Source organism: Rana temporaria, chromosome 3 (genome assembly GCF_905171775.1).
Source record: "Rana temporaria chromosome 3, aRanTem1.1, whole genome shotgun sequence".
Taxonomy (NCBI): Eukaryota; Metazoa; Chordata; class Amphibia; order Anura; family Ranidae; genus Rana; species Rana temporaria.
The window spans coordinates 217515562-217529373 of NC_053491.1; the positions used below are offsets into that span (position 1 = coordinate 217515562).

At 44.2% G+C, this 13812-nt stretch overlaps 1 protein-coding gene across 1 annotated transcript in view; it reads right to left on the reverse strand.

Moving 5' to 3' along the window:
- ELK3 (ETS transcription factor ELK3) overlaps window positions 1-13443 on the reverse strand; it is a 45372-nt gene extending 31929 nt beyond the window's left edge. Inside the window, exon 1 of the mRNA XM_040344237.1 lies at window positions 13051-13443. The gene's annotated coding sequence lies outside the window, so the exon portion shown is untranslated. The remainder of the gene's footprint in view (window positions 1-13050) is intronic.
- Between the last annotated feature and the right edge of the window lie 369 nt (window positions 13444-13812).

Consider the following 13812-nt stretch of genomic DNA (forward strand, 5'->3'; position numbering starts at 1 on the left):
CAGAGACATATGGCCTATGCTTTCCCTCCTCGTCAGGAACCTTTCCCTGCCACTAGTACTGTCCTTATCAGACAAGGAACCTGTCCCTACACTTCCTACTTGCAAAATGTGCACAAACCCTGGGGACTCTGCCTGACAAAAGATGGCTGCTACAGTCACATGGGGTGACAGCATCCAATTGGATAGCTTCCCCAGTGATCCAGGAAACCATAGAGGAACCACATTCCTCTTGACTTCCTCTCCAACTGTAATACCACTGTGGGCAAGTGTCACCTACAATAGAGAAAGATAGACTGCACATGCCTACAAAATGCCTACAAAATGACCTCAGCTCTCTGGTTCTCCATTAGGTGTCCATAATACCATCATGGATCCCATTTCACTGATTGTGGGGCTCACTAGGATTGTTGGTTCAAATCCCAACCAAGCCACTACCTGCCTGGAGTTACTATTACTAATAACAGTGATGTTTAGCTCTATAAATATAACCTATGTTGTTCCTGTTAGTTGCTAATAAGCAAAATAACCCAAAATGATTTGATGTCTCTTGCCAACCCTGCCTTTAAACCGATTGGTTGATGGTACTTTAATACTGTGCCCACTGTGACATACTGAAGAGAAAGGGTTAAAAAGCCAGCTTCTAATGCCGCGTACACACGATCGGAAATTTCCGACAAGAAAAGTCCGATGTGAGCTTTTGGTTGGAAATTCCGACCGTGTGTAGGCTCCAACGGTATTTTTCTGTCGGAATGTCCGCCAAGAAAAATTTGAGAGCTAGTTCTCAAATTTTCCAACGGGAAAAGTTCTTGTCGGAAATTCCGTTCGTCTGTATGCAATTCCGACAGAGAAAAATCCTTTGCATGCTCGGAATCAAGTCGACGCATTTTCTCGGCTCGTCGTAGTGTTGTATGTCACTGCGTTCTCGACGGTCAGAATTTGGTGTGACCTTGCAACACAAGTTTGAGCCAAGTTTGCTGGAAAAAAATCCATTTGTTTTGTATTTTTCTACATGCCATTTGAACAACACGAACCCCATTTTTCACAGAAAAGTTTTTGAATTTTTTCCTTTCTTTTCAATGAAACTATTTTGAGTTTATATCATCTTCCTGGTTTATGTATCAATAACATTTAGCATACTTATCCTTTTTATAATGAATAGTAAGCAGCTATATACCCAAACCCATACCGATGAAGCTGTGTAATAATGGGCAGTACAGTCATATAGTTTGAGGATTTGGGGTTGGATATTTCCAGTAATGTACTGAGTGTACTTCCTTCCCCTCCCATCTATGACACAGCCTGGCTACTGCTAATGTTGGACAGACCTGCCCTCTGCATAACCCTGTGAAATCTGCTGCACAGGAAAATGTAGGAACAGACAAAGAACTGGGAAAAGTCATCGATTTCAGACTATGCAGAAGCTTATATCTGGGATAAGGCAAAAGTTAACCAACAGGAGAAGGCTATCATGGTTTAACTTTTACAGTTACAGAATGTATATTTGTGTGTGTTCCTTCTTCCAAAGAAGCCTACAGTCTAATTTCTCTTACACAGACACGCAGATATGGCACAGCCAATTTAGAATTAGGACTACAGAAAATACCAGGGTGCCTTGCCGGGGCTGTGTAACTTACGCATGTATTTGCAAATGTGTGCAGACTAAACCCCTGTTTGGTTATTTGCAGGCTGGTTGGTAAATTGAGCTGGGAATTCCCCTGGTTTTGTTTTGCATGCGTTGCCTTTCCATTTGCTCCTTGCTGCCAAGGCCAGTGATAGGTGAAGTCAATGGCCATTTTATTGTACTGCTAATTTAGCCAGAAACAAAGGAATTCTGCCAAAGAAACACTCAGTCTTTGATATATTACCATTGAGGGACTTGTACTCAACAGGAGAAGAGGCAGTTTAGACATATGTAGGAACTAGGGTTGTCCCGATACCATTTTTTTAGGACCGAGTACGAGTACCGATACTTTTTTTCAAGTACTCGCCGATACCGAATACCGATACTTTTTTTTAAATGTGTCCCCAAATGCAGCCATGTCCCCCCACAAATGCAGCCATGTCCCCCCCATATATGCAGCCATGTCCCCCCCATATCCAGCCATGTCCCCCCCCCATATCCAGCCATGTCCCCCCCATATCCAGCCATGCCCCCCCATATCCAGCCATGCCCCCCCCATATCCAGCCATGTCCCCCCATATGCAGCCATGTCCCCCCCCCATATCCAGCCATGGCCCCCCATATGCAGCCATGTCTCCCCCCATATCCAGCCATGTCTCCCCCCATATCCAGCCATGTCTCCCCCCATATCCAGCCGTGTCTCCCCCCATATCCAGCCGTGTCTCCCCCCATATCCAGCCGTGTCTCCCCCCATATCTAGCCATGTCCCCCCATATGCAGCCATGTCCCCCCATATCCAGCCATGTCTCCCCCCATATCCAGCCATGTCTCCCCCCATATCCAGCCATGTCTCCCCCATATCCAGCCATGTCCCCCATATGCAGCCATGTCCCCCTTACCTGCATCCCGCCGCATCCCCGCTGCCGCCGACTGGTTAATACGCGCGGGGAACATCACAGCTTTCATTTGAATAGCTGTAATGATTCGTGCCGCGCTGCGTATAGACACTCCCCCTTGCTCGGGATTGGACAGTTCACCCGAGCAAGGGGGAGTGTCTATACGCGGCGGGAAAGACTACAGCTATTCAAATGAATGCTGTAATGTTCCCTGCCCGTATTAACCAAGTGGCGGCGGCAGCGGGGATGCGGCGGCGGCGGGGGGAAGTATTCTATTTTGGTATCGGGGGTATTTGCGGGAGTACGAGTACTCCCGCAAATACTCGGAATCGGTCCCGATACCGATACTAGTATCAGTATCGGGACAACCCTAGTAGGAACCCTGGAGCACAAAGTGCACCAGTGAAATAGCTACTTATATTTGTATCAGTTTTAGAGGTCGACCGATATATTGGGTGATATTTGGCCTTTTTTAAGAAATCGGCATCAGTCGATTATTATGTAAATTAGGCCGATTGACACTGACCGCACTGTGCCTGTTCCTTCCTCCTCCTTTCCCCACACTCCAATGGCAGAGCAGCGCGACACTTGCCAGAGCCGCTGAGTGTGTGAAACTGACATATGTAACTGAATGCAGAGAGAGACCAGCTGCCAAAATTGAGCGTTGGGGGGTGGGCGGAACCCAGCAGCTATCAATCACCAGCCAATGGGATCTGGGCAGGGCCATACGTGTATGTGGCCCCGCCCCTTTAAGCAGCCCAGTCATTGGCAGGTGTTTGATAGTTGATGCGTCCAGCCCACCCCCAACACCACCGCTGAATTTTGACAGCTGGTCTCTCTCTGCATTCAGTTACATATGCCAGTTTCACAAACAGTTATACTATATGAGCTCAGTGTGAAACCTGTCAGTGCCAACCAGAGCCATCAGTCAGTGCCAATCAGTGATGCCTGTCAGTGCCAACCAGTGCTTCCAATCAGTGCCACCTGCCAGTGCCAATCAGTGCCAGCCAGTGCTAATCAGTGTTTCCAATCAGTGCCAATCGGTGATTCCAATCAGTGCCGCCTAATATCGGTGCCAGCCAATGCCACCTATCAGTGCCAATTGATGTTTCTAATCCTTGCCACCTACCAGTGTCAATCAGTGGTAGTGCTTCCAATCAGTGTACTGTACTGAGGACATCAAGTGTGTGGTAGAGTGACAGAAGCAAGCAGGGGGGAGTGGAGTGGGTGAGTTTGAGATGAAGGTAAAAAAGAAAAAGAAATTGGCCTAAAAAATCAGCATTATATATCGGCCGCCCCGAATCCCAAACTGCCTGATGCTTTCTTGCCATCGAGTGAACTTAAAGCTGACATTTAGCCATACAAAACATTCCCTATAGCATTCGTGAGATAGTCTAGTTCAGAGACGTAAGCAATGGTATCATTACCATTTAATGGCCAAACTTTATTTGAATATTTTTTCCAGAACTGCTATTTGATTAGAATCCCAGACGTGTTAAACAGGTTTCATTACAATATGTCCGATTTTGTTTTCCCAAGATTTTTTTTACATCTTGATTCTTCTTATTTTCACAAAAAAGTACGTCAATTTGACACCACTAAACCCACCTATAGATGGATCGAATCTTAACCGTTTCAGCAGAGACCGGCTGAAGTTCAATCCAACTATGGGTAGGCTGGTTGTACTGAAGTCAATCTATCAATCGACTTACATCTGGTGTCTCTCATCCATGTGTCCCCTTAGGCCCCTTTCACACATGCGGACCGTATGTTTGCTTTTTCATCCATCTGTTTGCGGATGAATAAGGGACATACATTGATCCCAATGAGATTGCGGGTGTCAGCGGATGAACATCCGCTGACACCCGTAATCGTCCGCCTTCGCAAAGATCCGATTTTGCAGACGGAAGAAAACCCTATTTTTTTTATTCCGTCTGCAGAGCAGATCGGATGAACACGGACATATGGTCCGTGTTCATCCGATCCTCCCATAGGGGAGAGCGGAGAAAAGACAGGGTGGTCCCTGCACAGTGTGCGGGGACCGCCCTGTCATCTGCCGGCTCAGCAGGGATCAACGAAGCGATTCCCTCTGAGCAAGCGGAGCATACGGAGGCGGATCATTACTGATCTGCCCCGTGTGAAAGGGGCCTTACATCATTAGTCTCCATCAGAGTGCCCCTTTACATCAGGTGTCCCCATCACATCAGGTGTGTCCATTACAGTGCCACCTAATCATAGTAGGTAAGGTCGAATAAAGACAATAGTCCATCTAGTTCATCCTGTGTAGGTGTCAGTGTCTTTAATTATTTCCCATATCCCTGTATGTTGTGCTTCTTAAAGGGGTTGTAAGAGTAAAAATGTTTCTCCCTAAATAACTTCCTTTACCTTAGTGCAGTCCTCCTTCACTTACCTCATCCTTTGACTTTGCTTTTAAATGTCCTTATTTCTTCTGAGAAATCCTCACTTCCTGTTCTTCTGTCTGTAACTCACCACCGTAATGCAAGGCTTTCTCCCTGGTGTGGAGAAAGCCTCTTGAGGGGGCGAGAAGGAGGATCAGGACGCCTACTAACACACAGCTTCTTTCTCTATCTGCAAAGTAGAGAGTGTCCTGACTTGCCTGCTCGCCCCCTCCCCCCTCAAGAGGCTTTCTCCACACCAGGGAGAAAGCCTCGCATTACTGTGTGGAGTTACAGACAGAAGAATAGGAAGTGCGGATTTCTAATTTAGAAATAAGGACATTTAAAAGCAAAATGGAAGAATGAGGTAAGTGAAGGAGGACTTCATTAAGGTAAAGGAAGCTATTTAGGGGAAAAAATGTTTACCTTTACAACCCCTTTAAGATGCACATCTAAAAGTTTCCTAAAACGAGTAATACTCCCCGCAGTTACCCCTAATTGTGGAAGAGAGTTCCGCATCCTTATTGCTCTAACAGTGAAAAACCCTGATCGAAGTTTAAGGTTAGAACAACAATTATCATTGTGCTAGGTACCCCAAAGCATAAGCGGGGACACCACTATTGAGAAGGCGGCATATATTGCCATACACAATAGTGAAAATATTCGAGGTATTAGGCAAGGTGAGTCAGTGATAAACAATAAGGACCAATATTCCAGATATCAGATGGGGGAGCAGGGAATGGATTCAAAGTGGATTAAAATTTAAGATAAAATTATTATAAAACTTGTTGTAGGATATAATAATTAAAATGAGTCCAAACAAAGCCCATGTATCCTGGGTAGTAACCTCAGAATATTAATGAGGATCTAAAGGCTTACACTGGAGAGGCAGCATGCTGAAGAGCAGAAGTGACTCTGGGGTATGGGACAAAAAGCAGCGCCAATCTGAGTGTAGCAATGTATAAAACAAGATTTAATCCAAAGGTAATGCACTCACTAGAAAGCGGTATATACAGTATCTCACAAAAGTGAGTACACCCCTCACATTTTTGTAAATATTTTATTATATATTTACATGTGACAACACTGAAGAAATTACACTTTATTACAATGTAAAGTAGTGAGTGTAAAGCTTGTATAACAGCGTAAATTTGCTGTCCGCTCAAAATACCTCAACACACAGCCATTGATGTCTAAACTGCTGGAAACAAAACTAAGTACACCCCTAAAAGAACATTTCCAAATCAGGCCCATTTAGCCATTTTCCCTCCCCAGTGTCATGTGACTCGTTAGTGTTAAAAGGTCTGAGTGCTGCCGGCACTGGGGAGCTACAGTTCATTGAGGGAACCATGAATGCCAACATGTACTGTGACATACTGACAGAGCATGATCCCCCCCCCTTCAAAAACTAGGCCGCAGGGCAGTATTCCAACATAAAAACTCCAAACTCACCTCCAAGATGACCACTGCCTTTCTAAAGAAGCTGAGGGTAAAGGTGATGGACTGGCCAAGCATGTCTCCAGATCTAAACCCTATTGAGCATCTGTGGGGCATTCTCAAACGGAAGATGGAGGAGCGCAAGGTCTCTAACATCCACCAGCTCTGTGATGTCATCATGGAGGAGTGGAAGAGGACAACCAGTGCCAACGCCTGTGAAGCTCTGGTAAACTCCATGGCCAAGAGGGTTAAGGCAGTGTTGCAAAATAATGGCGGCCACACAAAATATTGACACTTTGGGCCCAATTTGGACATTTTTACTTAGGGGTGTACTCACTTTTGTTGCCAGCGGTTTAGACATTAATGGCTATGTTGAGTTATTTTGAGGGGGCAGAACATGTACACTGTTAGGGCTCTTTCACACATGTGGACAGCTCAGGTCCATTTTTTTCAGGCAGACCTGACCAGACGCTCCATGCACCTATATGAAGGGACAGATGTCAGCGGTGACATGTCCGCTGACATCCGATGCAGTCCGCTAAATGCAGACGGATGGAAACCCTATTCCGGTCCATTTTCATCCGATCCCTCATAGAGGCTCTGGCAGGTCCGTCCCTGCACAGTGAGCCAGCTCAGTGGGGATCAACGAAGCGATCCCTACTGAGCAAGCGGAGGCCAACAAAACTCACATGTATGTGTGAAAGAGGCAAGCTGAACACTTGCTACTTTACATTGTATGTGTAATTTCTTCAGTGTTGTCACTGAATCGGAGATACGTTACGCGGGCCGGACAGATACGCCAATGTATCTGAATCCGGCCCATAATGTTTGGGGGTTCTAAGTAATTTTCTAGCAAACAAAAATAATTTTAACTTGTAAATGCTGAGTCAGAAAAATAGGCTCGGTCCTTAAGTGGTTAACTTCCCCTTAGTTTTCCTCGGGCTTTGTTTTCAAATTGCCCTTGCATTTACCCCAGGATTAGAAGTTACAGCTGTATTATCCCTGCTAACTCCACTTTTACCCCCAGTCCTTTGCTCACTACCGGCTATTGCTTCCTCTGCCCCCAACGGTACCCAGTTTAAAAGCCCCTCCAATTTTGTGGCCATCTTTCTTCCCAATAGGGTTGTACCATCCCCATTAAGGTGCAGCCCATCCTTACTAAAGAGCCGATAGCCGACTGACATCAGGTGTCCCCATCAGAGTGCCCCCTTAACATATGTGCCCATCAGCATGACCTAAAGTATGCTCATCAGCATGCCCCTTATTTTTTGTTAAGGGGCACTCTGATGAGTACATTTTATGTTAAAGGGCACTCTGATGGGCACATTTTGTTGTGCCCATCAGCGTGCCCCTAAACATAAAATGTGCCCATCAGCGTGCCCCTTAACATAAAATAAGGGGCATGCTGATGGGCATATGGGCAACCACTTTAACCTACAGGTAAGCCTAGATTAAGGTTTACCTGTAGGTGCTTGAAATATCTCCTAAACCTCCACGGTTTGGGAGATATTTACAAAAATCACGGGCGCTGATCTCTACAGCGCATGCGCACTTTAACAACGGCGATCGTGCCGTTCCTAAAGGACACCGTGCCATGACTGGTGGGAGTGACATCATTGCTGCTCCGGCCAATCACAGCGCCGTAGCTGCGATACCCGGAAGTAACACCCGGGAAAGATGTCGGCCGCCCGAGCGGTGAATGAGGACGGCTGCGGGGGCTTCGATCTGAGGTGAGTGTTATATAATGAGCTAGTATGCTATGCATACTAGCTCATTATGCCTTTGTCTTGTAGGTGGCGTTTTGTTTTTTTACAAGTGGTTTTACTTCCTCTTTAAGGGCCACTCTGATGGGTACATTTTATGATGGCCCCCACTCGACTCCATACTATTGGATGAAAAATAAATATCTTTCTGGACAGCCGCGCTCCAAACAAATGTTGCCTTTATTCGTAAAATAAAATAAAACAACACTACAAGCCACAGCAAACTGGACAGCTGACGCGTTTCACACTATTCCTAGTGTTTAATCACTATGATTAAACACTAGGAATAGTGTGAAATGCGTCGGCTATCCAGTTTGCTGTGGCTTGTAGTGCTGTTTTATTTTATTTTACGAAAAAAAAAATTTTTTGGAGTGCGGCTGTCCAGAAAATGATTTTTTTTCTGCCTTGTTATATGCATTGCCTGCACCTGGAGTTTCTGTGAAGTGGATCCATATCAAGATCGTTCCTGCCTGGAGCGGCTATCCCTCTCTTTCCCTCCATACTATTGGATGATGGAAGCAACGTCAAACGTCACTTCTGCCCATCGGCCTTAAAGGGACAATTTTTTTTTATTGAAAAAAATACTATTTATTTAATATTTTTTTTTATTGCTTTTAAAGTGGGAGTTCACCCAAAAATCAACTTTCTGCAGTTAGATCCAGCATACTGCTGACATCTGCAATATGCTGGTCTTTTTTTTTTTTTTTTCACTTCTATGGCTCCAGCGGGGATTACTTCCTGGTATAGGCGTTCCCTTCAAGACAAGCAAGTTGATTGACAGCCTTCGATAGCGCGTCACGGCTTCCGAAAATACACGAGTGACGCTCTGCAATTTACGGCGCTTGCGCAGTCAGCTCTACACGGCAGGCGCCGTAAACAGCCAAGTGTCACCTCGGCTGTTTTCGGAAGCCGTGACGCGCTATCAAAAGCCGTCAATTAACTTGCTTGCCTTCGGGAACGCCCATTCCCCGAATGATTCCCCGCTCGGAGCCATAGAAGTATTACTGCTAAAACGATAAGTACCAAAATAAAAAAAAAAAAGACCAGCATACTACAGATGTCAGCAGTATGCTGGATCTAACTGCAGAAAGTTGATTTTTGGGTGAACTCCCGCTTTAAGTGTAATAAATGTGAGATCTGAGGTGTTTATGACCCCAGATCTCCCAATTCAAGAGGTCTTGTCATGTTTGTTTTCTATTACAAGGGATGTTTCAGTTTAAAATAGAGATTAAATGCAAAACATTAAAAAAAATTATAAAAATGTTTTTCCCTTTTTTATAAATGCTCTGCTCCCTCTGTTCTTATCTGCATGAGAGCTGGGGGAGGAGGAGGAGAATCGGCAGCACACTGAGCTTCCCAGTGAATAGCTGTGCAGCAGGGGCGAGTCGGGACAAGTCTGATCATTGGAGAAGAGCATATTGAGTTCCCAGCATAGCTAGAGAACTGATCATGATGTGTTCTCCTGCTTAGTGTGGTCAGCTTTAATAGGAAAGCAGAGGGAATAGCAGGAACATCAGGGGAGTCACATACAGGAAGCAATACAAAGAGTACATGGTAAAGCAGGAACACATCAGTAATATAACGTGTTGGGGTAATAAACACTTGAAGGACAAACCTGCTTGGACTGTTGCCAGGTGTCCCTGTCTCAAGAATTTTTGCAGTACCACCAGTTCACCGTGCCCCCCTTACGAACCACATTTACCAATGAGCATACTTTAAAGTGACATGGCATATTATTGCATATGCTGGTGCACAATTGCCATTCTATGTTTTTAACACACTGAAATAATAAAAAAAAAAAAAAATATTGCTTTGTAAAACCCTTTAAAAAAAAAATCACAGCTTCAAAATATTTATTGCAGCCAAGAATATCTCAATATCAAATATTTTTGGGTGGTCTTGCATGGGAGTCACTGGCATGTTACCTTCAGATTTTCCATAACTGAAAATTACAATTTAAAAAGTAGCAATTCTTCATTAGAGGGATATGTCACTATGTTGCCAGGAGAGGATGTTCCATTTTTACAATTAAAAACAAAAGTTCAAACTAGTGCTACATATATATATATACAGTGTGTGTGTGTATATATATATATATATATATATATATATATATATATATATATATATATACAGTATATATATATATATATATATATATATATATATACAGTATATATATATATATATATATATATATATATATATATATATATAATATATATATATATAATATATTTGCGTGTGTGTATAAATACATTATATATATATATATAGAGAGAGAGAGAGAGATAGTGTGTGTGTGTATAATAATATATATATAAATATATATATATATATATATATATGAAGAGAGAGAGATATATGCACACAGTATATAAATGACAACATAGTAATGGATGATACTAAATAAAGTATTATGGGATGGCAGCATGCAGGACTGTTTATGTGTAAATAATCTAATGGTCCTGGCTTGTGCATGTTGGTGGCAGGGCTCCTCTCTGTTACCACACAAAACCCTCCTGTGTTTGGGGACCGGAAACTCCTAATGAGATTAGTCGGTGTACGCAGACATTACTTAGCCATGACTAAATGTGCTCTCTTCCTGCAGCCAGTGGAAAATTCAAGGGAACTTTTTCCCCAGCAGCATCAGGTCCCCTAACCTTATAAAAAAAAAAAAAACTCTCATCCAAAAACAACACTCCAGCTCTCTACCTTTCTGGCTGAGGGGCTTTATTAAAAGGCTAGAGCTGAAAAAAACCCATCCCTCTGAAGACTACAAAGGAAGCTGCAGAGCGCAATGCATGAACCTGAGGAGAAAGAAACCACAGAGTCTCTTTGTGTGCTCCAATGAGTCATTTTCAAGATGTTGTCTGCTGCCAGTTTCAAACCGGAAGCGCATGGCAATTAGTCTTGCTGTTTCCAGACAAGCCAGACTCATACAACTTTCTTTCTGTGCGAATACACTGGCCTGACTTATCAGTGTGTTCTAGTCACACTCTGCTAGGCAGGGTGCTAATATAGGCATAGCTGGAGACGGGAGAGATCATCACACTAAGTACTGCTCTTCTGCTAGGAAAATAAAGAACTTTATGGGCAATTTTAAGGTGTCTGATCATAGTGATGTTGCTCCGAATGAGTATTGTTCAAGCAATTAATTGCATATAGTTGCTTCCGCGTGCAATCATAGCCTGATGTCAAACAGGCAATTCTGCCACTAGAGACAAATCAGCAGCAGCAGCAGGATTGCTAAAGAAAAGGCTGTCTGTGTGCCCCTATGGAATCGCTCCTTCTATAGCCAGATGCAGTGAGATGTTGCTGAATGTTGACCTGACCACCAGCGATGGGAGCAACAGTTTGCTGTCTCAGCTACACAGGGAGTGATTCTATAGGGACAAACAGGCAGTCTCTTAGCAAACCTTTTGACAAATCACTGGCGACAGAGTCGGCCATCTGACAGCCTAAAACATAATAAAACTGAACTCTGGAGAAAGTAAAAATCCTCCCCTGTAGTGGGGCTCTGCAAGGGTTAAATGCCCATTTATGTGTAGGGGACGAGAAAAAAAATGTCCACGATCCCCTGCTCCAGCAGGCTCCACACTGCTAGGCTGGAACCCACAACCACGTTTCCCCTAGGTCGCAGGTCCTCTGACATCATCAAGCACAATGCAGGGCTTATAACAGTTGCATTTGTTTCACATGAGGATGCTGATGCATAGGGGAGGAGAGGGGTGCACTAGCTGCCAAAGGAGCAGAGAACCAACCATTCTCAACCCGGGGGTTGCTTTAAGTCAGGGGTCTCAAACTGGTGGCCCTTTAGTTGTTGCGAAACTACAAGTCCCATCATGCAACAGCTGTAGGGCCGCCAGTTTGAGACCCCTGCTTTAGAGGCTGCCTAGGGGTTCCTTGAGCTGTGGCTTAATGACTTCCTATCTGATGGTACCTACATAGTTTCATGTCCTGCACCACTTGGCAGCAGTGGCCGCCAGAGGGGTAACACCATCAACCAACTGTAGCATTTAAAGGGGTCGGTTTGTGACTGTGTGCTGCCAGCCCAAAACTAACTAGACAGCGAGAGCCTGATGGGGAGGGCATCATGTTTTAACCGCACTAGATGACCCCAACCCTAATGACACCACTGCTTGGCAGAGCCAGCGGCAGGACACTAATGATCTTTTTCACTGTCTGTAAAGGTGGCATCCTGACCTTCGCTGTACAGGAGGGGCATTCTTTCCATTGACCGCCGATAAATTTGTTTTAGCAGGGGTTCCTTGAGACCTGAAAATGATTTTAAGGCTTCCCCTGGGGTAAAAAGTTTAGGAAAGGCTGCTCTAGACCTAAACAAGGACAGACTCCCGCTGCAAGGGGGATTTGTACTTTTCTCGGAGATGAAATTTAAGTACAGAAAAATCTTTTGTATTGATGTGCCAAAATAAAAGCAGGCAGACAGGAAAATAAATCGAAAATAAAGACGTTAAGATAAAAATAGATAAGTCGTGTGATCAAAAGTCGCCTCTCTACTTCTTGCCTTAATTTAAAAAAAAGAAAAACATCTAAAAGTATATTGTCATGATAATATCTGTTCTTCTAGCAGACACTCAGAACTCTGTGAGCTTGGTGTGTCATGTCAGTGACAATCACACCCATATTACACTAATTACTGCAATTACTGGCTGTTCAGCACTCAGCTCCCACCTCCTGTGTGAAGTACACTGATGCAAAGATTTACTAGCTCCTAACACATCTTCAAGTAAACTAGAATGCAAATGTCACACAGGATGCTAAACCTGACCAAAACAGACCCCAAACCGCCCCCCCCCCCCTTTATTCCTCTAACCCTCCACCATTGATCCACAAGACTCAAAATCAGCACATGCAAGTGCTAAGCAGACACCCCATGCAATAAATGACATGTACATAGATAGACACACACATACCCAAACTCTTGCTGGACTCTGGGAACTTATTAGTTTTCTAGGAAGAAATTGGTAAAAATCCCTTCGTCTTCCATGCTGACAGTCGTCTGCGAGCGTTTCTGTTGTAATGAGATCCTGATTTTTTTTCTTTCTTTTCTTTTTTTTTTCAGTGGTGTGTGTGTGTGTGTGAGCAGGAAGTTGGAGCAGTCAGACAGAGAGCCGGCTCACTTCCTTTCCTGCATTATTCCCCAGGCGGTTTGCAGTCTGTGTAAACAGGCTTTTCCTCCCTCTCCTCTCTCTGGCCACTGATGATCAGCATGGCTGTAATATAAGACACACACATAGTAAAACAGTAACAACATGAAGTGCACACACACACAACAGTTACAAAAGTGCTCCATCTGTCTGCTCTTCTCTGCCTGCCCCACAACACAGGGGTGGAGTCCATTCAAAGCGAACCCGAGATAATTAGCTGGCGTCTGATGAGGACAGAAAGGACTTGAGCTGGTCATACACGGGCGGAATTTTGTTTGTACAAAAATTCTGAGAAATCGTTTGTCAGGGCATGTTATAGTTCCATTAGTGACTTAATACATTTCGCTAGGAAACCCTTGTTTAAAGGCGAAACTTTTTTTTGCATAGAGAGCAGAAGGATTAGAACACGTCCGATTTTTATTGCTGTCTGTGTCCCTGTTGGGGAGATTCATCCTCTTTATTAGTCCTGTTTATTCTTATCAGGGAGAGTGAGAAAAACAGAATTTTGAGTGGTCTCCAGAACAGGAA